We start from the raw sequence: 26780 nt of genomic DNA on the forward strand, positions 1-26780 counted from the left end.
CAGGGAGAGTAGGAGTCAAATGGAGTTGGTGTTTCAACAGCACTGATGATATGGTCACTGTTTCCCATCTTTCCTGCTCCAGCTGGGTGGAATGGTTGCTGTTGCTTGGAAGAGATGGGTTCGCAAGTCTGTGCTGTGGTAACATGGTAAGCCAAACCACAACTTGTTTCCCAACAGCAGGAGCAGCAACCTGCACCAGCATGTTGTTTGTACACCTTAAACTATCATTTATTTTAGCTATGGTTTAATGTGACGGGCAAACCAGGCAAATGGGTGTAATGTCAGGCAGAAAAAAATTGGCATTTTCAAATACCGCAGTTTGAGTACTGAGAAAATGCAACATCTTCACAACTGAAGTGAAGCCTTGTGCTAAGATATGCGGCCTTTGTGAAATGAGAAACAAGTGCATATTTATGTTGTGTACTGCAGAGGAGAACGATTGTACAGAAGGGCTCTTAAGAGGGAAGAATCACCACGTGAAAGGAAACATTTATTGCTATGCATAGCATATGCAGTGGGCTTAGTCTTGAATCTGTTTTCTCGCACTGCAGGACTGCAAAATAGATTTCTTTTCTCTGTGGCTACTAATTGGATTTAGATAAGCAGATTTAGAGATGACCATTAGAATTTGTAGGGGAAATGAATCAAACACTATCTTTGATCTTATTCCACTGAAGACAAGGGACTTTTTCCTGATACGTTTTAGCTCAATGGCAGTTTTAGACTTGCCCTGCTTAGAAGCCTTGCCTAGACTTTAGAATATGGGAAAAGCAAACTATTCCTTGTGCCCTTCTGACATGGGCAAGATCAGCATGGTTTATTTTTCCCTATGGGCCTTTTTTCACCTGTGGTTGCTGATCAATAATTTAATCAAGGTTTCCTCCACCTTACTGCCATTTATGTACTAGGCACCTTACGGGGCAATCTGTTTCCAAGGTCTACATCAGTTTATCCCAGATGAGAATTTGGCTCCCTAACTATATACAGTAGCTGTGATCAGTACAGAAATATGGATGGAAATACATGGCCACTTCAGGATGTGTTGTTTAGTATGTGCCACACAGCAACTGTGATCGCATGATTTCATTGATGCATGCTTAATATCCAGTTTCACTGGTTGGACAAAAGTGGGTTTTCCTGGGGTATGCAATATGGTAACATGATTTGGCTGGTTTTGTAACAGCATGCAACATATTTAAAATGCAGTACCATGGAGACTTCTGTGCACTGTCCCAATTTAATCTTCATACCCTCATTATTATGAGGCATTGTGGTTTATTATGTTTTGGTGCTGAACTAAGCACTTGTAAAATGAAGGACTCTGATAAAGACATACTTGATAGATGAAATACTACATTTTGCATTCTTCAGAAAGAAAGAAAAAAAGACTATCATAGGTTTCTTGAGAATTTCATGATGGGAAACAATAGGAGGTAAGAATCCACACCCACTCCAGTTGACACATAAGTATTAAGAGTACAAAGTATTAATACACAAGAGTATTAAGGGGTGTGGCATAAACTATAAGCATAGATATGAATGGTTGTCTAAAATGGGGCATAAACACACCATTTGGTGCATTAGGTCATTCTCAGATACCATTCTCTTGTCCTACTGGTTGAGTGCTTTGGCACTTAACCAGGAGTGCAGAAAGGATCCTTGGGAGAATAATATAACATATCATCAACAACAAAATAAGGTAGAATGAAGATTGCACAACTGGCATTTGTTCTGTCCTGGTTCCTGTCAGCCATGTGGACAGAAAGGGGTCACACCACCATTTTAAATCTGCAAATCTGAACTGCAGTGATGTGAAACATTGAAACACTACACTGGTCCTGAAACAGAAGTCATCTGGAAATGCCTTTGGTAAGCAGCACTTTCAATAATGTCCTCATCAATTCTGAATTAGAGTGTATTGAAATATTTAATCTTTGTGAGGTGAAGCATCATTGACTTCCCATAGCACTCTCAGCTATCTTTCCAATCTGTCTTGAATTTGAAGAGACCACCCTGCCTGCCAGCTACAAGGGCAATTCAAAATCCAAATGTCAGTGTCGGCAAGCCTAAAATAGAAAGAAGCAATAGGAAGAACTCCTGGCTTTTATTGCTGCATCAAACCCCTTCATGATATCTGCAAAAACAATTCCATGTCTTCACCACTAAATCCAAATGTGGTTAGTCTGTGGGGTGTGTGTGTGTGTGTGTGTGTGTGTGTGTGTGTGTGTGTTCTCCTAAGCTTTATGAAGACTTTTCTAGGTGGACAGTTTGGAAGACTTAATCTTGCATGTTAGTAAGTCTAGCAAAGGAGTTTTTTCATGACAAAGATAGATCTCAGCAGAATGTCCTCAAGTATTTCTCATAAATCACTGCAATAGAAAGCTCAATTATTCTCGGGGAAGAAAGGTATTTACACAGAAAAACAAAAAACAAAACCAACATGACAATGTTTAGCTGTTCCACATTTGGGCTTTCAAAAACATTTTTTTTGGTTGAGGACCTTCTTCATTAGCAGTGCCAGATTATTCTTTCGGATATGCGTTTTCCGGGTAATTGTCCACTTAACAATCTAGTGCCTTAATGACAGTACAGTGTGGAGAGCTCTTTACTTAGATTTATGCCTTTCCTGGACCTGGGTGTATGATGCACAGACAAGGATTCTGGGATGTGTAACTGGTTCTTCCACGTCAAGAGCCAACTGTAAAGAATGAGTGCCTCTACCTTTAGGGCTATTCCTGAACTGTTGTGCAGGAAAGTTGGAACTTCTCTTTTGAACCTTTGCAGGTGGCAGCGGAGTTAACCTTTTCTGGGGACGGAAGACTAATTGGTTTGGTACAGCTATTAATGTGAGCCCACCTAATTTGGACTTCTTGAAACAATAAATGAATTGAAACACAGCTATCCCCTCCCCCGCTGAACATGAGCTTCTTTGATTTTTTGCAATGTAGTTCTCCAACTAAATGCATATACTAAGGGAGCCTGTGTGTGTGAAAATCATGTATATGTGGAAAACATTTAAAAATGCATTATATTAGGAAATATTGAAAACAAAAATATGTATGTTAGGATAAATGCACACAAAAATGCTGATTAAGTTTTAAGAGGACTTAAAAAATAAATCACAAACTGATGCAGAAATGTGAACTGCACTTAAAGTTGGGAAAATGAAAAAACTGGGAGAAACTGATATGGACAGATTCATCCATCCCTAGCTTCTTCACAATTGATTTGTCTGTCAAATAACCTCTGTGTATCTGCAATGGAATCCTTGCATGCTGCAGAGAATGCAGTTACGGTAATAATGGAAGCCATGCTTGTGGGAGGTGGCAAGATGAAGCAGACGATGTGCAGACAGGAAGAAACTAATGCAGAAGAGTGATGGGGAAGAATGATTAGGTGGTAGAATTTGTCTCAGACTGCAGGTGGGGGAGGGTTTACAATTTTTAAATCTTCTATCTGTCTCAAAAACAACAACAACCCTATTTAAAAACAGAAAACTAGCATACGGGAAGAAACAGCCCATTTCATGTCCTCTTCCCCCGCATCCTCGCTGCATTGGAGTGGAGGGTCTGAAGTGGTGAGCTTACTGGGAAGGATCTTAGCTCAATGGTAGATCTCAAGTTCAATTCCCGGCATCTCCAGGTAGGACTGGCAATGCCCACTGTCTGAAACCCTGAAAATTTCAACACCATTATGTGAGGAGAGAGTGCCCCCCCAAGGGCAAGTGCCGCTGATCAGTGCCTGCAAAGTGCCTTTGCAGGAATAACAACAACAACAACAACAACAACAACAACAACAACAACAACAACAACAACAACAACAACAAATTATTATTATTTATACCCTGCCCATCTGGCTGAGTTTCCCCAGCCACTCTGGGCGGCTCCCAATCAAGTGTTAAAAACAATACAGCATTAGATATTTTAAACTTCCCTAAACAGGACTGCCTTCAGATGTCTTTTAAAAATAGGATAACTGCTTATTTCCATCACATAGAATCATAGAATCATAGAATCATAGAGTTGGAAGAGACCACAAGGGCCATCGAGTCCAACCCCCTGCCAAGCAGGAAACACCATCAGAGCACTCCTGACATATGGTTGTCAAGCCTCTGCTTAAAGACCTCCAAAGAAGGAGACTCCACCACACTCCTTGGCAGCAAATTCCACTGTCGAACAGCTCTTACTGTCAGGAAGTTCTTCCTAATGTTTAGGTGGAATCTTCTTTCTTGTAGTTTGGATCCATTGCTCCGAGTCCGCTTCTCTGGAGCAGCAGAAAACAGCCTTTCTCCCTCCTCTATGTGACATCCTTTTATATATTTGTACATGGCTATCATATCACCCCGTAACCTCCTCTTCTCCAGGCTAAACATGCCCAGCTCCCTTAGCCGTTCCTCATAAGGCATCGTTTCCAGGCCTTTGACCATTTTGGTTGCCCTCCTCTGGACACGTTCGAGTTTGTCAGTGTCCTTCTTGAACTGTGGTGCCCAGAACTGGACACAGTACTCCAGGTGAGGTCTGACCAGAGCAGAATACAGTGGCACTATTACTTCCCTTGATCTAGATGCTATACTCCTATTGATGAGGCCCAGAATTGCATTGGCTTTTTTAGCTGCCGCGTCACATTGTTGGCTCATGTCAAGTTTGTGGTCAACCAAGACTCCTAGATCCTTTTCACATGTACTGCTCTCAAGCCAGGTGTCCCCCATCTTGTATTTGTGCCTCTCATTTTTTTTGCCCAAGTGCAATACTTTACATTTCTCCCTGTTAAAATTCATCTTGTTTGTTTTGGCCCAGTTCTCTAATCTGTCAAGGTCGTTTTGAAGTGTGATCCTGTCCTCTGGGGTGTTAGTCACCCCTCCCAGTTTGGTGTCATCTGCAAATTTGATCAGGATGCCCTTGAGTCCATCATCCAAGTCGTTGATAAAGATGTTGAATAAGACCGGGCCCAAGACAGAACCCTGTGGCACCCCACTAGTCACTCTTCTCCAGGATGAAGAGGAACCATTGATGAACACCCTTTGGGTTCGGTCAGTCAGCCAGTTACAAATCCACTGAGTGGTAGCATAGTCAAGACCGCATTTTACCAGCTTCTTTACAAGAATATCATGGGGCACCTTGTCAAATGCCTTGCTGAAATCAAGGTAGACTACATCCACTGCGTTCCCTTCATCTACCAGGCTTGTAATTCTGTCAAAAAACGAGATCAGGTTAGTCTGACATGACTTATTTTTCAGAAATCCATGCTGACTATTGGTGATCACAGCATTCCTTTCTAGGTGCTCACAGACTGTTTGCTTAATGATCTGCTCCAGAATCTTCCCTGGTATTGATGTCAGACTGACTGGGCGGTAATTATTTGGGTCCTCTCTTTTCCCCTTTTTGAAAATAGGGACAACATTTGCCCTCCTCCAGTCTGCGGGGACTTCGCCTGTTCTCCAGGAATTCTCAAAGATGACTGCCAGTGGTTCTGAAATCACATCTGCCAGTTCTTTTAATACTCTTGGATGCAGTTCATCTGGCCCTGGAGACTTGAATACATCTAGACTAGCCAAGTATTCTTGTACTATCTCCTTAGTTATTCTGGGTTGTGTTTCCTCTGCTGAATCATTTGCTCCAAATTCTTCAGGTCGGGCATTGTTTTCTTTATCGGAGAAGACTGAGGCAAAGAAAGCATTGAGGAGTTCAGCCCTTTCTGTGTCCCCTGTTTGCATTTCACCATCTTCTCCTCTGAGGGACCCCACGGTTTCTTTGTTCTTCCTTTTGCTACGAACATACCCATAAAAGCCTTTTTTGTTGCTTTTAACCTCTCTAGCAAGCCTGAGTTCATTTTGTGCTTTAGCTTTTCTGACTTTGTGTCTACACGTGCTGGCTATTTGTTTGAATTCCTCTTTGGTGGTTTCCCCCCTTTTCCATTTTTTGTACACATCCTTTTTTAATCTTAACTCAGTTAAAAGTTCTTTAGATAGCCACCCTGGCTTCTTTAGGCACCTTCCATGTTTGGGGGGGACATCTGAAGGGAGAGTGTTCCACAGGGTGGGCGCCACTACCGAGAAGGCCCTCTGTCTGGAACTGACAGTCTGCTGAGCTTCACTGGATATAGTGGTGATATCAGGCGGCTGACAGTTGGGTAGCCACGCCTCCTAGTCACAATTGACCAGGGTGGTTGGGGGAGGTTAGGCTCCGGCCTCTATTTGCTTTATTTCCCCTTTTTCTACGTTCTAGGTTTTATTCTTCTTTCTACCAATTCCTGAAGGCAATATTTTTCACAGAGGGCTGTATATAACTTCACTTTTGAGCTTTTGATTGCTAATAATAACAATAATAATAACAATAACAATAACAATAATAATAATAGTAAATTTTATTTATACCCCGCCCTCCCTGGCCAGAGCCGGGCTCAGGGTGGCTAATAACAGTAAAATTACAGTAAAAACATAATGGAGGGGGGGACCAATTTAAAATACAGGTTAAAATGCAATTTAAAATGCAGCCTCATCAAAACCATAAGGGGAGGGAAACATAAGGGTCAGACTGAGTCCAAACCAAAGGCCAGGTGGAACAGCTCTGTCTTGGAGGCCCTGCGGAAAGATGTCAAGTCCTGCAGGGCCCTAGTCTCTTGTGACAGAGCGTTCCATCAAGTCAGGGCCATTACTGAAAAGGCCCTGGCCCTAGTTGTGACCAATCTAACCACCTTGCGACCTGGGACCTCCATGAGGCAAAAAGAGAGAGATTTTTATTAAATTAATATTGCTATTTGAATGAGAATACACACACACACTACCCAGTCAACCCTTACAGGTTATGTTTTATCATATGACTGCATTCCCTGGGTGCATTTCATCTTAACCCCCCCCTCCCCAAAAGAGCGATTATTATGGAATGATACATGCCTGCTCATAAAAATAATCTAGACAATTATGAAATTATGAAATCCTTCAGCCACCTGGTTTTATTGACCTGTTCCACACTCTGATTCACATTTCTTTTGTGACTTGAGCCAAGGTGGCTGATATGTAAATTATAAACATGAAGCAGTTTGAGGAAAATTTATGAACTCCTATTTTGGTTGTGGAAATACAATTCCCCCTCCCTCTCCCCCCCTTCCCTTTTCTGCTAGCTTCAAGATTTGCAGGTTAAACAGAGCCTCATTAATTCTGCAGAGGGTGCCAGTAAGAACTGTGGAGATAATTTAGAGACCCAATATGTAGATAACAAATCTAGGAAATTGCAGCTACAGCAACAAGACTGCACTTTAATGCCTTTCCTTTCTGATGTACATAACTCCATTGTATTCTTACCAAGTAGATCCAAATGTCCCTTTAGAAAATCATATCAGCCGATAGCTCTAATAATCTAGATATGCTTCTAATGGAAAGCCTGGTGGCAGGCTGTGCAAGCCAAGTGCACACTTAATGACAGGCGGGTCTCCTGGACCTTATCGGAGGAAAAGGCTCAGATGTTGTGAAACTTCACAACTGCATTAAACTGTTGTAGTTCATCTGAGAATGAATTTTTCCAGAATGGAGCCATCCTGATTGGACAACGGCAGCACTACTAGCGTATGTTGACAAGGTGCGCCACATGTTTCATGTACCCAGGTTTGGGCACCAGACAGCTGCATCTGGTGACGAATAGATTCATAGTTAGACGCCTCCAGTCAGCGGTGTAGCTAGCCTGCGCACATGCACCACACATGGGGTGAGGCGAGCCGTTGGGGCGGGGTGCGCCATTCCGGAGCCCCGTTCGCAACCTGAGCAGAATGCAATCCGCGTCTGTGCGTTCACAGGTTGCGATTCGCCACTTTTGCGCATGCGCGTGACATCATTTTGAGCGTCTGCGCATGCTCGAGCAGCGAAACCTGGAAGTAACCCTTTCCTGTACTTCCGGGTCACCGTGGGACGCAACCTGAAAACGCTCAACCTGAAGCAAACGCAACATGAGGTATGACTGTAGTTTTTGGAGCAGCGCAGAGCCTGCAGAGAGTCTGTCCGCCGTTTTCCCCTCAGTACTCCAAGCCTGATGTTTATTGTCACCCCCAGTTTTGATGCTGCTTCCTGTACGCAAGTGTTTCTCATAGCATAATGTTTGGACTGACTATGAAATGCAGCAAAGCTGGAAGGACCAACAAATCTATTTTAATTTATCGTCTCTTTCAGTTCTCTCCCTTATTACTTCAGATGGGCTGCTCTTAAATTCCAAGATGCAGGCTCCTAAGTCCTTAAATTAAAGCCTGGCTGTCTCAGAGCAAGTATATTTAGCAATCAGGCAGATCTCCACGTCCGGGTGAAAGCTCTGGCCATTTAAAGCAACAATACCCCCCACATTTCCATTGCTCTTTTGACTCTAAGTGTCTTGTTGTTGAGGGGATACATTTATTTCTTCCTTTCCAACACATGGACTACAAAGTTTTTCGCTATGAATGTTCACGAGTTAACAAACATGGTCATGTAATTCAGCAGAAATCTTATCCTTCTCCCAAAATGAAGAACTGGTAATAAAACCAGGACAACTATTAATATATAAATAAATGATGATTGCAGTCCCTCAATCTCCAAGAAGTTGGCTGAAAAACAGATTTACAAGGCTGAGTGGCATTTACTTTCCTATCTGTCAATATTTGAAAGGACTTATTACAGTGCAGTGCCAAGTTTAAAATGAATTAAGTGGTTAATGGAAATATTAAAATAGAATTAATCTGACTAACTAAATAAACTCAGTAGTCTGTGTTCTATCTGCTTTGAGGTGGCTTAATGCACTTGCTGAAACAAAGCCATGGCATAAAACTGTCTTGTGCTTTCTTTTTGGGTGCAGTTGGTTATTAATTTGATGTTCTGTTGCCAAGAACTGTTGCGGCGTACTTATGGATCAGCTCACAACTAATACGGAGCGCAAATGTGCCCTGGCCACAGGTGTCACGCACTCACGTCAATGTGCTTTTGAGAATACAGACCTGACAGGCAGGCTTCCTGGCTAGAGAGCACACATTCTGGAGGTACTATTCTGGAAGTAGGATGGCTAGGCGAAAAAAGGCGATAGGACTCCTGTACCTTTAACTGTTGTGCTGAACAAGGAAAGGTGCTCCTACACCTTCAATAGTTATGCGGAAGGTGGTGTTTCTGCTGGAGTAGATTGCATGACCTGCTAAATTTCCCACTTTTACAATACTTTGAAGGATGCAGGAGCCCTGTCCCCCTTTTTAAAAAATCTGCCTGCCTCCTCTCCTTGTGATAGTCACATTTTAGACATTCACTACAACATACATGTTAAGTTGCGGGTGAACATATCAAACGACACAGCGATTCTTCAGACAGCTCTTGTTTATTCACAGGCCAGAACAGAACTGGGCTGAAGGGTTCAGCCAACCCGCTTATATAGAGCTCAACTACAAAGCAACAGTAACAACTTTCTGTAACTATCCAATCACTGAATGTTACTTTCAATTCCTTATTTGCATATGTGGACCTGAGTGAAAACTATCTACAGTATCCCCCTGCTGGCTCAGGGTGAGAACTTCAGTACATAACAATACATGTGAAAGGGAAGGAAGAAATCTCTGTTAATGTGTATGGTGCTCTATTTGTATGGTGCTCATCCTATGCAAGAAATCTGGTGGAAGAGAAAGTGCAGCTCACTTTTCAGGCTTCACAGTAAAGTTTTTCTGTGCTGCTGTGCCAGGCCGATGCCAGCTTTATGCATCAGCCTGGCACAACACCACCTCGCACCACCCTGGTGATCCTCCCCAGAAAATAAGGATAGCAGTGACTGCTGCTGCCACAACATTCTCTGCAGAGCGCTGTCCTTGGTGCCATCTCCTCCCTTCATCCCATGTAAGCTTACTAAGTCAAGCAGGGACAAGTGGCAGCACTCAGCTCAGCAGAGGAGTGGAGAATGACGTGGCTGCAGCAGCTGCCATCTTTATTATCCCAGTATGCCACTGGGACACAACTCATACTCTACTGGGGCCTAGAAGCTTTCTGGAGTAATGGGGATGATGGTTGCTGCTGCAGGTCATATGTACCCGAGAACATTACCGCATGGAAAAAAGTTAGGTGCCACATCTTTGTGCTTGGACAATAGGTCTCAGGACAAAAAGAAAAGGGTCAAAAGACTACAACAATGTACAAAAAGGTCAGTGTATGCATGTGTGTGTCTGTTACTGATTTGCTGTACTTTTTCTTGTTGCTGAATAAACTGGTAGCTTGTATTTTTGTTCCAAAAAGAAAGAAAGAAAGAAAGAAAGAAAGAAAGAAAGAAAGGGAATAATAGCTAAGCAGTTGATAGACTTCAGCAGTTTCTCTTCCAGCTTGCTTATGGACAATGGCAGTGCTTCAGTTTTAATTTTTAAATTAAAAAAGGTAAATGTTTTGAGAGTAGCTGAATAGAGTCCCTTTGTTATTTGGTAAGAATGAGAAGAAATTTGGAATGCTCTGAAGGAGCTGCGAGTTGGACAAAGAGAGATGGCCAGGAACTACATCCAACACAAAACCCCAAAGCAAACCTAAAGCAAATCACATAAGCCACTGATCACGTTGCCAACAACAGATCACAACACATCTCAGAGGAACACATAACAGAAGCAAGGCAGGAAGATCTGCCAAATGCCTGACCGTTTCCCCCCGCCAGCCACCACAAACATTTGCCTGGGCCCACAGACTTTAAAGGGCCTTTATTTCTTATACTGTCTTAACACCCAGGAGCCAGGTAGCTAATTTATGCACAGCCCATTCAGTCATTTCTGAAACAAGTGATGCATGGCATTTGATGCACAGTTAACAAATGCTGTTTTAAGTTTCATCACAAAGTATTGGAAATTAACAACAAGGCAACCATAATTGTATTTGTGAGACTGGGCCTTTTCTTCTTCTTTTACTTATGTGTTAGGAAACAGCTGGGAACTGTTAGGCAGAAAACCACCCCTACTATACTCACAATGTCAGGTAGTATCTGCTGCTATCATTATTCCAATCTTGTGGTACTAACAATAAGATTATAAGTAATTAGACCACTATTTACCTGAGTGCCCCTCCTCCCGCCTGCTGGGACACAACAATTGGAAGAAGCCCCGCTAATAGTTAGGCCCACCTGCACTATATATTTAAAGCAGTATCATACAGAGCTACAGTTCCAGAATGGTTTAGCAGTCAATCCCTCTTCCCAGGGAACTCGGAGCTGTCATTCTGTGAGGGGAATAGGGGTCCCCGTGCAATTCTCAGTACCCTTAACAAACTACCACTTCCATGGCTCTTTGGGAGAAGCCAAAGTGGCACGACCCTGTTTTAAATGTATAGTGCAGATGTCTAGTCACAGTCACAGACTGTGGGCTCCTTTGGGCTTTTGATACCATCCATGAGATATGCCAAAGCCCAGCTTAGCTTGTGTAGCACCACCTCTGTGTCACGCTAGGGAGCCCAAGGGACAGTTTGCAAGCCCTACAGGTCCTCTGCATGGCCTCCTCTTCCCAGGGTGCTCTTCTCGCACTGCCATGCATTTTCTGGTTAAGGAAGGCCCTCTGGTGGCAAAATCCAAGGGAATGTTAAGCATTTAAAATAGGGCCTTAAATCCACTGGCTAATGTGAATGCTGCTCAAGGCGTACTTGGTTGCAAACTATACACCTCTGCAGTCTGACCTGGTTCCCCCTGAAGCTATTGAGAAGCTGCTGACTTCTCTGGAAGCAGAGCGAGAATGCACAACATGGTATTTTATGAGTTTCAGCAACTGGTATGAGAGAGAGTGTATTTCAGGGCAATTAGCTTGATGTGCCTCAGGTGGTGTTTTGAACCATTGAATCCAAAGCCCAAACAGAACAATTTTAATCACTTGAACATGAGCAATAATCCCCTAGACAGTCACTGCCTGGACTTGTTGGGTAGTTTAGTCATAGTGCCCTAAAGAGACAGACGGTGCACCTGGGCGTATAAAATAGTTCCATTCTCTCGCCTCTCCCTCTCATCTGCTCTGAGCTAGCAGGTCTTCAGATAGATGAACAATTTGTACGGTCAAAATACCTTAACCCAAGGGCAGCTAGTGTTGAGCCCTCTAGATGTTGTGGACTACAAATCCCATAATTTCAGACCGTTCCTAGGGTGGATAGCTGTAGTCCATAACATCTGGAGGGCAGCTCAGCCTTAACCTATGCCACTCTTTGCTATCTTGACTTTCCCTTTTCATAGTTTATTTTTGGCTGTATTTTATTGCAAATGTATTTTTCTAATCATGTGAATTGAAAAGCTTTTGATGAAAAACAAAAACTGGGTTAGCGATCTGAAAGCTGAGGATTTCACATCTACTTTGTTCTTATGGCTGGGTTGCTTCCTGCTGAAGCTGAGGCTTACAGTGACTGTTCCCCTTTGCAAGGGTGAAGGACCCATTCAGATAGTCTACCCTCAGAAGCTAATGGAGTCTAGTGGATTCTGGGACCCTAGGGCAGAGGTGAGGAAACGTCCTCAGCCTGGGGGCTGCCGTTCCAAGGGCCCTATGTCCGTGGTGGGCAGAGCCAAAGGCAAAAGTGGGATGAGCAATGAATATAAATGTTACCTTTGTATAGTAGGTTACTTTCTACACACATACTCGGACAAGCAAGAGGTGTTGGGCTCATCCACACTCACTTTTTGCCCTGCTATTTCCAGGCAGAAGTCCATGTTTTAATGTTCCATATGTGAGCATTTCTTTGTTTCTTTCTTTTCACTTCCAATAGGACGATGTTTGTTTAAGACGTTGGCAGAACAAACCTGATGTCCAGCTGCAAAATTAAACTGTGTGGTCATGAGATAGGTGCTTGAAATTATAAGACTTTTTAAAAAGCAACAAATTAAAGTACACTTCCTAAAGTGTTTGGGCTAAAAATGGCACAACCATAGTCAGTCTTGAACTTTAGTCTTCTAAAGTAATTTTATATCCACCCCTAAATGAGAATTGGCACCCCAATGTTCTGTTGAAGATCCAGATTTTCTTTTACACTCTGGATTATGCTATTTACCAGTGGGCACTGCCTTGTGTATTCCAGGTAGGGATGGGTGAATGTGCCAATTTCAGTTTCTCTCAGTTTCTCATTTTTCCAATCTTAAATGCATTTCTTCACATTTCCACATCATTTTGTGAATGTATTTCTCCTAATACACACATTTTAAATGCCATTTTGCCTAATATACACATTCTTGCAAAACAATGCCCTCTAATATAATGCATTTTTGTTTGTTGTTTTCACTATTATATCCATTTTGGTGTACATTCCTTGGCTAAATAACTGCATGGCAAAATTCAGAGTCATTCACATTTCGCAGGGTGGTTCCCTTGTGGTTTTGGCAAGTACAAAATAGGTAGGTTTGCCTCTAAATGCAAACTGGACTGGATTTCTCCTCCATCCTTAATTCTAGTACTGTTCAAGAGCCCTGCAGCCCACCTCTTTCCACAGTGTGCATACCAACTGGAAAGAGTTTTCTTAGTTGTTTCCATTAAATCCAGTCCATTAACTAAGATGGTTAAGACACAGCAAAGAACCTTTCTTGGAAACAGAGCATAGAGGGATAAAAGAGTGGAGGGCAGGAAGGAAACATTATGGAGGTTAAAGGTTTGTGCATCTCTCTTTTGAGGAGGAAGCGTCCAAAGCCACAGCCCTCCAGCAATCTATCATTTAAGCATTTTACTGGAATGGTGCCAGACAGGGTTTGTTTTTTTTTAAATTATTAGATCATGATGCTGTACTTTGGGATGTTGGAATGCATTCTGGCCCCTAAACTGCTTAGGCCTCTTTATAATCTATGGTAAAATCCTTATAATCTGTGATCAACAAAGATGCAGTTGTAGCCAACCAAGATGCATCTTTGATCAATGAATAGATTTCCTTGTGCCTACAGCATATTGTCAAATCGCAGGTGGGGGTTGCTAATACTTGGCCTTGATTGCCATGGTGATAGTGTTGAAGGATGTTCCCATACCTTTAGCTGCATACATCTCAAATGAATAGTTGCCAGTTGTGTAGCACTGTGGGAAGAAACATCACACCTGAAAAGGAGCCCACTAGTGGCAACGTTTGCTAACCCTGTGCCCTCCAGAAGCTTTAGACTATAACTCTCATCAGCCCCAGATGAAGAAAATATTATGTCAACAGCTTTCATGGACTGTAATCTACTTCATCAGATGTTTATCCTGAGTTACAGGATTTTTAGGAGGAGGGGAAAGTGCAAACAGTGAGTTGAGAGAGAAATGAAATGCAGAAACATACAGACAAGTGGCAAGTACCTAATTAACAAGACTGTTATGGATAATACTGGCAATGGTAAGCCGACACATATAGGGTGCTAAAAGTCCTTTGCCTCAGTTCCATCTACAAATGATAGCACAGAACCTCTTGATATTCAGGAGGTTAATGTTGAAATTGTTCTTTCACAGGCAACAGAGAAGGAGATTTTCCCAAATAAGGGAGAAAGCCTTAGCTATATGGTTCCAGGTTCCAAGCTCAATCCGTACAATCTCCAGGTAAGGTGGAAGGGGGACTCCTTTCTGAAATCCTTGAGAACTGTTGCTAGTTAGATGGATTAATAGACTGACTCGGTACAGGGCAGCTTCCTATGTTCCTAAATATACCACCAATATTTTGCATCATCTTTCTTTTCAAGGCTGTTAAGTTTGTTGGGTGTGTGCTTGGCCCTGTCATTCCTACTTAAAAACTTCATTCATCATTATGGGCTCTTTGTACTTCTATTTTCTCCACTGTGTGTGTGTGTTTTATAGTCTTGTTCTATGAGATGCTGTACTGATGCAGTTTCTTAAAGCAGGAATTTCCAACATAAAGCAGGAATGTCCAAGGCCAAGGTGCAGCCCATGGGAGAATCTCATCTGCCCCCCTATAAACCTATGAGCAGCCCTTGCTCTGTGGATCCCTGGAAAGTTTTAAATCTGCAGTGAGAAAACTAAATTTCAAAAGCTTTGTTCAGTTATTTTAAAAGAACTCTCTAGAACTTACATAAAGGCTTAGATGATGCTATTGAGTGTCATATTCCCTAAAAGCTACATTGCCTCTTTAAATGAATTGGCTGCTGAGCAGCTGGATGGTTAGATCAAATGGTCCCAATGCTTGAGATGCTGGCCATTGTGCAAGTGTATTTGAACCAGGACAGTCTGATCCTCCTTTGACGCCACATCTTAATCACAGCGCTCAAAGCTGTTGTGTATAGCTTTGCATACCTCTCCTAACCATAGCATGCAGACTGTTTATCTGGATGAGAAGAGATTGAAACTGCAGCACTGTGTTGCATGGGACACAGAATGCTACTGGAGCAGCAATTCTGCAAGCATGATTTTAAAAAATGTGAAAGGCTTTCAGGTCATTTGAAGGACAGAAAGTGGGACAGAGCTACATGGTTCTTCATGTCCCAGCTGCCATTGCTTAGGATACCAATTTAGCTATATCAAGGCAAAACATTTTGCAGCCCAGCCTACCAGTCTATTTTCAGGCTGCTTCTGATTGATAATTCCCTTCTGTGTGAGGTCAAGGTTGGGAATTGGCAGAAAACAGGCCATTTGGCTTCATTCAGCTCCAGGGACACAACTGAGAGGCCCACAGATGCTTGATTAAGTGTACAGAAGCTTTCATCCTTTCATACCCCTAACTGTAGCTGCATGGTATTGGACAAAAGTTTCAACACGCTACAACAATGTCTTCTCAAAACCTGAAGATCTAAGAGAAAATGCACAGAATAAAAATAAATCTCCATTTGAAAGTATTATTTCTACACCTATCTCATGATTTTTGAGAGGTTTACTTGTGGATTTGAATGTTTGCAGCTATATGCTTCAGGGTTCCCAGTCATCACAGTTATCTAGGAATGGTTTCCTGGAACTGAAATACATGTCCTTGTAAGTACAGTCAACTTGAATACTGAACTACAGCCAGGTTTTCCCGGATAGGAATTGGATCCAAGATCTTAGTTACTTAGTTCTTTGTTGTAAATGCAACCAAATGTGTCTTTTAAGTAGGTTTTTTCAACTCCCCCCCCCCCCCCGTTGTCCTGGCTCCTACCCTCAGACACAATACTTGAACCTTTCTGTTGATGCTGAATGTTGCTATGCTTTACATTTTGCATAATGCTTTCAGTAGTCTGCAAGGCACCATGTTCTGTTGAACTCTTCTTCTTATGGCTAAAAGACTTAAGTTGTCCCATTGTCTGGTTCCCCTCTTTTTTTCTTCAAAAGAACGATGCTTATAAACATTGCTGGGCCTGCAGGTGAATGTTTGCTGCCTCAAGGTCACAGACAAGAGTATGGGGGCAAAAGCAATACAGATCTGATTGCACAACTGACTTGGCTTTGTATGACTTTGATTTTTAGTCTCTGCTTGCAGCTGCAATAAAAAAATGGTTAGAAAAGTTTGGCATTTTATCACAGCCTTAGTTGAATTCTTTCTGGGTTTCCCCCCTTTGCCTAGAGCATCATATACCCTTAGCAGAATGAGTTTTGGAAAGCATCAATTGCAGTAAAAGTCTCCCTTCCCCCCAATGCTGCAGTTACCAGCAGTTTACCAGGAAATAATATAGGTGTAATTGTAAGGTGAGAATAGGATTTCGAATACTAATTTTCAAAGGGTTAGGCTGGTTTAGGATGAAAGACATTTGACAATGCAGTCTTCATATGGGGAGGTGGAATTTGATTCAGTTTGCATTTAAAAGTGAACCTAATTAATACTTTCTGAAACAATAAGCGAACCAAAACATAGTCATTCTTTGAAATTCACACTTCTCAATGCAGTTCTCTAGCCAATTTCTGTGTTCAAAAATGGATATACTTGGGATCATAAAAATGCACATTAGTGAAAATAAATTCTATGCAAATGCTGGTGGATTTTCATTTGGACATTTTCATTTTCAAATATATATATATATATATCCAAATGAATGTGGAAATGTGGAGAACTGGGCTTAAGATTGCAAAAATGAGAAACGGCGAGAAACTGAACGAATTGCTGTGTTCAATAGGAATCAATGGGCTTGGGCTTGCATCTTAAACCAGGCAACACAAATGCTGGCTTTTGGCCTTTGCAGTTGTGTTCTGTGTGGAGTCAGGAGGACACAATTGACTGAGCATGTTTGCACATTCATTCAGGTGGATAGCTTTTGCACCATTTAACAGTGTTTGTAAAATGGTCGTGTTCACGACATTACTCAGTTTCCTCTGTGTAAACATCCTCATGAAAAAGTATCTGCCTGAGTTTAGCTGCAGGAAGAAGTTTGTTACATTCAGTGTGTTTGTGTACCTTCTGCTGTTGAACAAGGAAAATGATGTTACCTTGCATGTTTCTCTGTTTGTGTTGTGTGGCAGCAAACCGAGAGCCATATCTGTGGCTCAGCTCTGAATGTATTTCCCCCTCTTAGTTACGTTATGGCTTATAACTAAAGAAATAAAACTGTTACTGCCATTATTACCATTTAACACACTGTAGCCAGCCCCCCCTGATCGCCGAAGAATTGATGCTTTTGAATTATGGTGCTGGAGGAGACTCTTGAGAGTCCCATGGACTGCAAGAAGATCAAACGCATCCATTCTTAAGGAAATCAGACCTGAGTGCTCACTGGAAGGACAGATCGTGAAGTTGAGGCTCCAATACTTTGGCCACCTCATGAGAAGAGAAGACTCCCTGGAAAAGACCCTGATGTTGGGAAAGATGGAGGGCACAAGGAGAAGGGGACGACAGAGGATGAGATGGTTGGATAGTGTTCTCGAAGCTACAAACATGAGCCTGACCAAACTGCGGGAGGCGGTGGAAGACAGGAGTGCCTGGCGTGCTCTGGTCCATGGGGTCACGAAGAGCCGGACACGACTAAACGACTAAACAACAACAACAGCCAGCCCCCTTTGCCTTCCCACACATTGCCTGGTTCAGAAGCAACACTGCTGCTTGGTAGCTAAGAGTTGCGAGGCGACACCACCCATAGCTATAGCATGAGATGGGAATATCATACATCCTTATTTTCAAGATGAACCTGACTAGCCAATAGAAGGGCCTTGTCAAGAATGTTGAAAACCCTTGTCCTGGGTGATAATCTCTTTCATCTTCTTGAGAAGTCCCACTGGCAAGGTTGCAGTCACAGCGGTAGAGCAAATTACTAGGAAAATGGTATTTTAATAACCTTTCCTTGATAGCTGATATTTCATTCCTTCTTTGACCCACCCTTCTGAATTTTGTATATATATAGAGAGAGAGAGAGAACATGGAAAAAAAAACCACCCCAGCACAATCCCACACCCCAATGCAGCACTAAAAATTGTGTATTATTAAACTACTTTTAATAAAAGAGAATACAGTAAGCTGTGAAATTGAAGCCTGGAATCTCCTGGGGATTTCAGACTGAGTGCAATACTAACACCCAATATTTCCTGTTTTTTATCACAAGACAGTAAAGAAGAGAGGAGAGTAATCTTTTTCCCCTCCTATTATTAACCAGGCAACTTCAAAGTTTGCTTTGGCATTTTTAAGAGCACTGGTAAAACAGGGTCAGATGTGAAGGAACAAAGTTCTACAAAGGCACTTTTTAAAAAAGTAAGTATTTTTTTTTTTAAAGTAGAATTCTTTGCTACTTTTCTCTTAAGGCAATGGTTCACAAATTCCCCCTCCCCTCTAGATCTCTTGTTGGGGTTTTGGGTGGATATTTTGTTCTCATTTAACACACCTTCACTGTCAAAACCAGCGTTCTATTCAAATCATGAGCCATAGCTAGGCCACTGAAAAGCTCATTTTTATTCTTTGAAGGAAAAACTAGTTGATTGCACCAACTCTGAACTAATAAAATCGTGAGTCTTAGGCCACGGCTTTGATAGCTGTTTTCTACTAAGCTTGGATCCTAGAACAATAGGCAAGTAGGATCCTACAATGCAACAACTGATTGACTTTCAGGAAAAGACCAGTCAGGTTCTAGGAGGAAGTTAATCAGCCTATCAGGCTGGTAGGATTGTAGAATGCAACAACTGATTGGCCTGCAGAAAAAGACCAATCAGGCTCCAGGAGGGAAGCAGAATCAGCCAGTCAGGCGGGACTCATTATATAAATATTGTATATAAAAGCCCGAGGTTTGGGGGGCAATTTAATCACTGTTTTACAAGCTGCAATAAAGAGCATGAAATCACTACAGGACTCCGAGTATATTCCAATAGCCTATTTGATAAATCCAGCCCTTGTTAAAATGGCCTTGGTCTCTGTTATCAGAAACAGAAATCAAGCTCAGGATCATGTACAAATATTTTTGGCTGTTCCACAGACTTTCCATGGCCCATCTGAATGGAGCTCACAGACCAGGTCTGAGAACCTCTGCTTATGGAAAGCATGCCAGTACTATGTAGATACTGTACCTATATGCTTTGGGGAGCAAATAGCAACTTCAGGGAGAGGGATATTTGAGTCAGAGAACCAATATGGTGCTGCAGTCCCATTCCAAGTTGCGCATCCTGCAGCTGCATTTATTCTTCAGAGGAAGCATGAGAGAGATCTAGTTACGGACCTTCTGCCGTCTTGTCTCAACTGGTACCAGGGTCAAGAAAGTTCATAATGGGGATCTCCTGCCATATTAAGTCAGTGTTGGCCAAACTTGGGTCTCCAGCTGTTTTTGGACTACAACTCCCATCTTCCCTAGCTGACAGGACCGGTGGTCAGGGATGATGGGAACTGTAGTCCCAAAACAGCCGGAGACCCAAGTTTGGCCAACACTGTATTAAGTTATGCCAACCTTCTTACTTGTGCCATGATCTAAAGTAATAAACCATAGGAAAAGTTTGAATTAACACACACCTACCTCTCCCGCATCGGTCTCTACAGCCACAGGAGGTGCTGCAGGCTTCCAATGGTTTGACCTCACCTCCATTGTCTCCTGACACGGAGAGATGCCAGCAATTCACAGTCCTGGCTCCAAATGAAGAGTTAACATCTATAATAAGCAAAAAGTGTGGCCACAGGGGACCATCGTTTATACTAGTCCCATGCTAGCTGCAGGGGGCCTAAAAGAGTTGTTTGAGGTATCCTATTGGGTTTTCTCTGTGCTGTGCCCTCTTGCCTTCATAATTGCTCAAAGGCATGGACCATTGTGGTAGGGCTCTGACTGAAAACCATATTTTTAATTGTTCTTGTAGTCCGGTATTTTGTAGTGCCATCTGGTATGTCTGCTTTCCTGCAGTGTAGGTCACTACAGGTTACTGTGACCTTCTCACCTGATCTAGTGCAGTGCCCAGAGCACCAGCAGCTCTCCTTAAAATAGCTGCTGCCTCCGCAATAAAAGGCCAGGCAAGCCAGCGCTGTACACATGGGCATATTTTATAGGCAGTTTAGTGTTGGGCATTTTATAGCTCTTTTACACACCCCTTCTGGAAAGGGGTCATTTCTGGCACTATATATATATGGACTACAACTCTTACTTCTGACTCTCAAAGCTCTGGAGACACCAGGGACTCCTAAAACGCTTTTCTTCTTGGCGTTCATGCATTTGATTTCCGAAGTTTTTTAAAAATTAAGTTGCATTTGTGACTTTGTAGCTCTCAAAAGTTACATCAGTGGCACCGGCTTGCTTCTAAAAGTCTAGCAGTATCGTGCTATCAGGCTGCCAACTTCAGAATAACACTTCCTAACCAACTGGGCCCTAGTCAACCAGACCTTATGCCCCAATAAATCTGTTAGCCTTTAAGATGCCAAGAGATTATATTTTTTTCTGCGCTAGAAGAATGATTTATTCTCTTAATACTGATACACAGTGACAGAAGGAACTGGCAGCCCGGCAAGAAGATAGCACATGTTGGCTGCCGTCTATGAAATGCTTCTTCCGTGACAGCCCCAGTCATTGGTAAGAAATGTGTCCTATCAGCCTTCCTAAGTCAGGTGCCCGCCAGATGTTCTGGGCTAAAACTCCCACCAGCCCCAGCCAGCATAACATTTTACTATTAGCCTCACACATTTATTGACTCCATAAAATGCACACGAAAAGTACAGAAATTTGTTAAGGATGTACAAAAGTGATCAGCAGCACTACCTCTAAAATTATTTCTTGACGAAACTTAATTTGGAGTCCAGGTTTCTTTGCCACTCCTGGGGTGGTAGCTAAGTTATACTCAGAGTATTCCTATTGAAATTAGTGAAACTAACTTAGTCATATTCATTAAATTCAGTAGGTCTCCTCTGAGGAAAAATTTGTTGGATAGTACACCCCTGGTGATAAATTAGCATAGCATATCTAGAAAGCAAGTATTATCACACTGTGTGATATTGCAAATAGGTCATTCTGTCCTTATGCTGCATAGTGTACCTTTAGGCTTTGCATCAAAATGCCACTGAGCTGTTGCTACACATTACCTTTTATGGCATCATGCCTCCCACTGTTTCCAGTTTTTCTTCACTGTATCTAACCCGTGTGTGTGTGTGTGTGTGTGTGTGTGTGTGTGTGTGTACACCAATTGAAGACAGCAGCTAATGCACTTGATGAACGGGTCTAGTCTATGGATGCTTCTGCCACAAGAAATTTGTTCATCACAAATGCACACCCTGTCTCTCTGTTGCACAGAATTAAAAACAGTAGCACCACTGGAGCAAATAACAATATAATGCAAATCATATCTGTTCTGTAGTCAATCATGCTGCTTACTAATCTTCAACAAGTCATATTGTATTACTTCATGAATCTCCTCCAAAGGAAATTCTTTGGCTCTATCAGAATAGGCTCCTCCATCCAGCAACAAACAGCAGCTATTGTTTTGTTGAGCTCTTTGCGGAAAGTTCCAATCGTCTGTCCAAGTTGTCCACTGATCAGCCAAATTGTCTCTTTACAAAATAGTTGGCATTCTGCCTAGCTAGCTATTTGTTTTCCTTTTCCATCTTTTGTGTCTTTTCCTTTTCTTCTCCAGTAGTTTCTTCTTCTTCTCTGCTCCCCTTATCTCCAAATGCTCGTTTGCTTTAAAATCCCCAAATGTCTTTCTCTCATTGTCTCATGGACTGGCAGGACAACAGGGAGGAGGGAGAGGATTCCAGCGAGGGGTGTGGCTGGGACTGGGACACACTGGGGCCAGCTGGGCATGATGAAGGAGAGGTTGGTGTAGGAAGTACTCGTGGTGTGACAGAGGATGATGAGGGGATGGGAGTCAGTGCACAGGAACCAGAGCAGCAGGACACATCACCAGAGCCAGAGGGGCTCCTGTCTCCATAAACATAGTGGACTCTGATGTGTAGGAAGCAGCAGAGTGGCACTGTAGGAGGTTGAGGCAGGCAAGAGCCCATAGCCCAGCTCCCTAGCTGGCCAGGTGGGGCTTGCTAGCTCTCCAGCTGATTCTTCAGCTGGAGTAAACTCAGAACAGGTGAAGCTCACATGCCTCATCAAGCCCAGGGCAGCAGAGCTGAGGTGCTGTGTCTTCTCAACTGCCCATGTTGAAGGATCTCAGTTTGGATGTGCCAGGATTTCTGTAGGATTTTGGACATGTGGATTGACCCTGGACTGGGGATTTGACATACTGACTTACTGCCAGGTAGGCCAGCGGTTCAGGACACTCTGCTTCTAACTTGCTCTCTCATTGGTCTAGTTTAGGCATGGGGTACCTGTGGCCCTACAGATGCTGCTGTACTGTAGCTCCCATCATCCCTGGTCATTGGCCATGCTGGCTTAAGAGTTATAAGAATTGGAATCAATGACATAGAACTCTATGTTTCCCATTCGTGGTCTAGCTGAGGGCCTCATGACATTAAACATTCCTACCAAGGCCAGCCCTACCATTAGGCAGAGTAAGGCAGCTGTCTCAGACATCAGATGCTGAAGAACAGAGTAGATAAAGCTATGTGTGCCGCATAGCTTGCTTTGTGTCCCCTAAGCCAGCCTGCTGCCTTGCCGCCAGTGTCAAAGTAAGATTAAGCTTCCAATCTGTATAGCTTTTGTACATGCAAGGTGCTATCTTGTCCTTTATCTCAGGCAGCAAAATGTATTTGGCCAGCCCTGATTTCTGCTAGTGCTTCAGTATTAACTGTAAGTCGGACACATTCCTCCAAATGGAAGTTAAGTTGATGAATATTTCTTAAGGGGAGGATAGGAATGGAACAGATGTGCTCCTTGAACATCTAAAAAAAGTACCTTTCTGGTGGACAAATCCAGATATTGTGAAATATTCTGGTTCAAGATGGAACATCAAAATGGGCAGGGATGATCCATGTGGTTAAGCTAAAGAAATGGCCCTCTGTGAGCTGAAGTGGCTGCTGGTTGTCAGCTGGGAAGCCTCTCACTTGACGGCCTCTAGGAATGAGTTTACTGTTTCTTAGGCTCTTTTTTATGCTTCTAAAATGGAGATAGTTTACTTATTTCCTGATCCTCTGTATCTTGTCTATCTGTCATTATAATATTATGAACAAGAGCAGCCTCTCATGGACCATATATAGTGGAGAGCGGCCAGGGTCATTTCTGAAGGGTCATGGGAAAGCAGCTCTAAGGTGGGCAGAAGTGACTGGGATGTTCCATTGGCATTAGCCCTACTCTGGGCTGGAAGTTTGTTGTTGCAGGCAGCTGAGAATTGGAGAACGGTGCTGTTTCAACTTAAAAAAATTATTCCATTCTAGACAAAAAAGAGTAGCCAGTCTAGCAGCTCCCATGGGATGCTGAACTGCCGATCCAGCTCTCATAACAGTGGAGTGAGATGCATTCCTTATTTGGCAGGTTGGATGCATTTTCGTGCCATGTTTTCCTGAAGTTATACTGTATGCTAGGGTCAATTATTCCTAATGAAAGGTCCAGAAAGTTAAGAGGAGGGGGGAGTCTGTGGAGTTCAGATCATCAGAAAGGCAAAGCATGTGCTGGCTTTCAAGTGCTTTCGGCAACCTCCGTTGCTCATAATCATAAATCAGAACCAAGAAGGAAAACCCCATGGATTTAATGATTAATAAAAGTTGTTAAAAAACCAAAAATTATAAAACCTCATTATGGCTTCTTATACAGTAAATCATTTTCCTATCCACATTTTGTGTGTGTGTGTGTGTGTGTGTGTGTGTTTGGCAAAGGTTTAAAAAAACCCTTTAAAAATGGAAGACATGGGTATTCTGATACAATGCTCAGCATGAAGAATCTGGGAATGCTCAGTGGCTTTACATGACTGCTGCTGTCATATGGGCAAAAGGGCCATAGGGGGTCACAGGGAGCAGGGGTGATGGGGCCAGAAAGGATCTGAAGAACACCTAGTTCCAACTTCCATCCAGGTGGGCAGTGCTTGTTCTTGATGAGTTCCAGTGAAATGGGTGGTGCAGATTATTATGTTTTATTATGAGCTTCTGTTTGGATCAGATTATTATAAGGTGTGTGTTCTTTGTTGTATATTTTGCTGCCATAAACCACCTTATGTATAGTAATGCGGAATGGTGGTATACAAATTAAAAGTGTAATGAAATGAAATACAGTGGTACCTTGGGTTACAGACGCTTCGGGTTACAGACTCCGCTAACCCAGAAATAGTACCTTGGGTTAAGAACTTTGCTTCAGGATGAGAACAGAAATCGTGTGGCAGCAGTGCAGTGGCAGCGAGAGGCCCCATTAGCTAAAGTGGTGCCTCAGGTTAAGAACGGACCTCTGGAATGAATAAAATTCTTAACCCGCGGTATATACTTAGAGGTCCAAGTATATACATATCTAAAATATATTTAAACCATACAAATAGCAATGCAAACAGCACAGCACCAGCCCTTTCATTAGAAGTCAGTTCCTAGCAGCCTGTTGGAACAAAAAAGTCTTCACCTGCCAGTGGAAGGACAACAAGGAGGGAGCCAGTCTTGCTTCTTTAGGGAGTTCCAAAATCTAAGAGCAGCTACCGAGAAGGCCCTCTCTTGCATCCCCACCAAGTGGAGGGACCAAGAAGATGGTCCCTTGAAGATCTCCAACCCAGGCAGGATCTCTTGAAGTGGATGGATGTTCCTGAGAGTGATGTTCAAGTGCCAAGTGAGTTCCTCCCTGCTCCTAAAAAGCAAATTGCAGGTGTGATAGGGCTGATCTGGACTGGGACGGTAGTGAAAGATAAAAGGTTATAGCCCTGTTGTTCACCCATGCTAGGCTTCCTACCCAGATTGGTCCCCCTGTGGTGTCAGTTTGTGTAAACCTCCCTCTACTTAAACTTGATGTTAGGTCATTACAGGTGGGAGTTCCCCAGTGGTCTCACTGGATGATTGACAAGGACAGAGGGTGCCTTTCTGATGTCGTTAAGATGCCAGATGATTGACAGGTGGTCACCCCACCCATCTGACAATGTGGCCCATGAAAGGTGGGGGAAGGTCAGTATCTGGTCCACCAGCCAGGAAAGATTCCCCAACCCTGACTTAAAGGCACAGCAATGTAGTAAAGGTAATATGTAGTCTGGCCCTGATCTCATTTAACAATGAAGATAAGATACATTGAATTCATGCTCCAAAGTGTTGCTTCTCTTGGAAGAATTTTCATGCATTTGTTATATGTTTCTGGAAAGACCTCCTGTGTTCCATCTCTAAATTACAGGATATGGATTGCTGTTTTTTTTAAAAAAAAATCTTTGGGATTGTCTGAAGGAATTATTTATGCAAAAGAATAGAAGCTTTATGGCATATCTTCTTGCAGCTGCAAAAATAATGCGGGCAAAAGACTGGAAATGATTTACTCACAGCACTAAATGCTTTCAAATTGCTCTTTCAAAAGCTGCGGTTCCAGGCACCGCTGTTTACTACCGTTTCTCTGGGGTGGGGGACAGAGGACAAAGAAAAGAAGGAAGAGCAAACATTACATTTTTTGACCACTTTCCTACCTTACCCTCATTGCTGCTATTAAAACGGAGTTTAAATCCAGATTCTTGGCCATTTTGTAGTTTTCCTTTAATAAATAATCGTACTGTTTTCTTGTGGTTGAGCTATGTTTTCACACCAATCCTTATTATGCTGGTCCTAATAGTGATGTTTTCAAGCTTTTAGAAAAAACCCCAAAACATTATTATAATCTGAGGACACTTCAAACTTGTTGCAATTTTCGGGTAGGATTAAATGACATACCAGCAAATTCAGGCTGCATGCTTAATGCTGACTGATTATTTATTAACCTATTTATAATCTGCACTATCATTAAAATGTATCAAGGGTGGTATATGACATGTAGCAAAAAGCATGAGTGAAACATCATTAAAAACACCCATAAAACATCCATAAATACTGCTTAAGCACCCCCCCTCCAGAACCCCCCCCCCAGCATTTTGCAGTATAGAAAGTGATGGGGAAATGCACAGGAAAGTGCAGGAAGAATGTGGATGCAATGTACACTCCCCACAAACAAATTTTGTGGTTGAATGCAACCTGATAGTGTGAGTTCAGGATTCAAAACAAGGTTTAGAGTTCAGATTCCTTGCCCTGGTCCTCCTCAAAAGTTCTCAAAGTACAGAAGGTCAAGGCAAAAGCAGCTCATACATTTCTCTTTGGTAAAAACTATGAAAAATGGATCTAGCCTGCTTATTTCCAGGAGCATGGTAAAGCGCATCTAAGAGATCACTCTAATTTCATAGCTGCATTTCCAAGGGCTATCATTCAAATTAAAAACCATTACTTTCCACCCACATATCATAGCATCAAATTCGCATTGAAAAACAGAACAACCAACCAGGACAAACACGAAACCTTAGGTGATGAATAACATATAGTCGTTTCTTCCTTCGTGCTCAGAAGAATATTAGATTCCTTACCGCTTAATTTTTTGCTCAGGGTTTGAAAGGTAAATAAAGTCACAGCGTTTCTGCCAAGTTATCTCATTTTAGTTGCAAAGGTAAATGATGCCTACATT

Source organism: Podarcis muralis, chromosome 6, assembly GCF_964188315.1.
Source record: "Podarcis muralis chromosome 6, rPodMur119.hap1.1, whole genome shotgun sequence".
Taxonomy (NCBI): Eukaryota; Metazoa; Chordata; class Lepidosauria; order Squamata; family Lacertidae; genus Podarcis; species Podarcis muralis.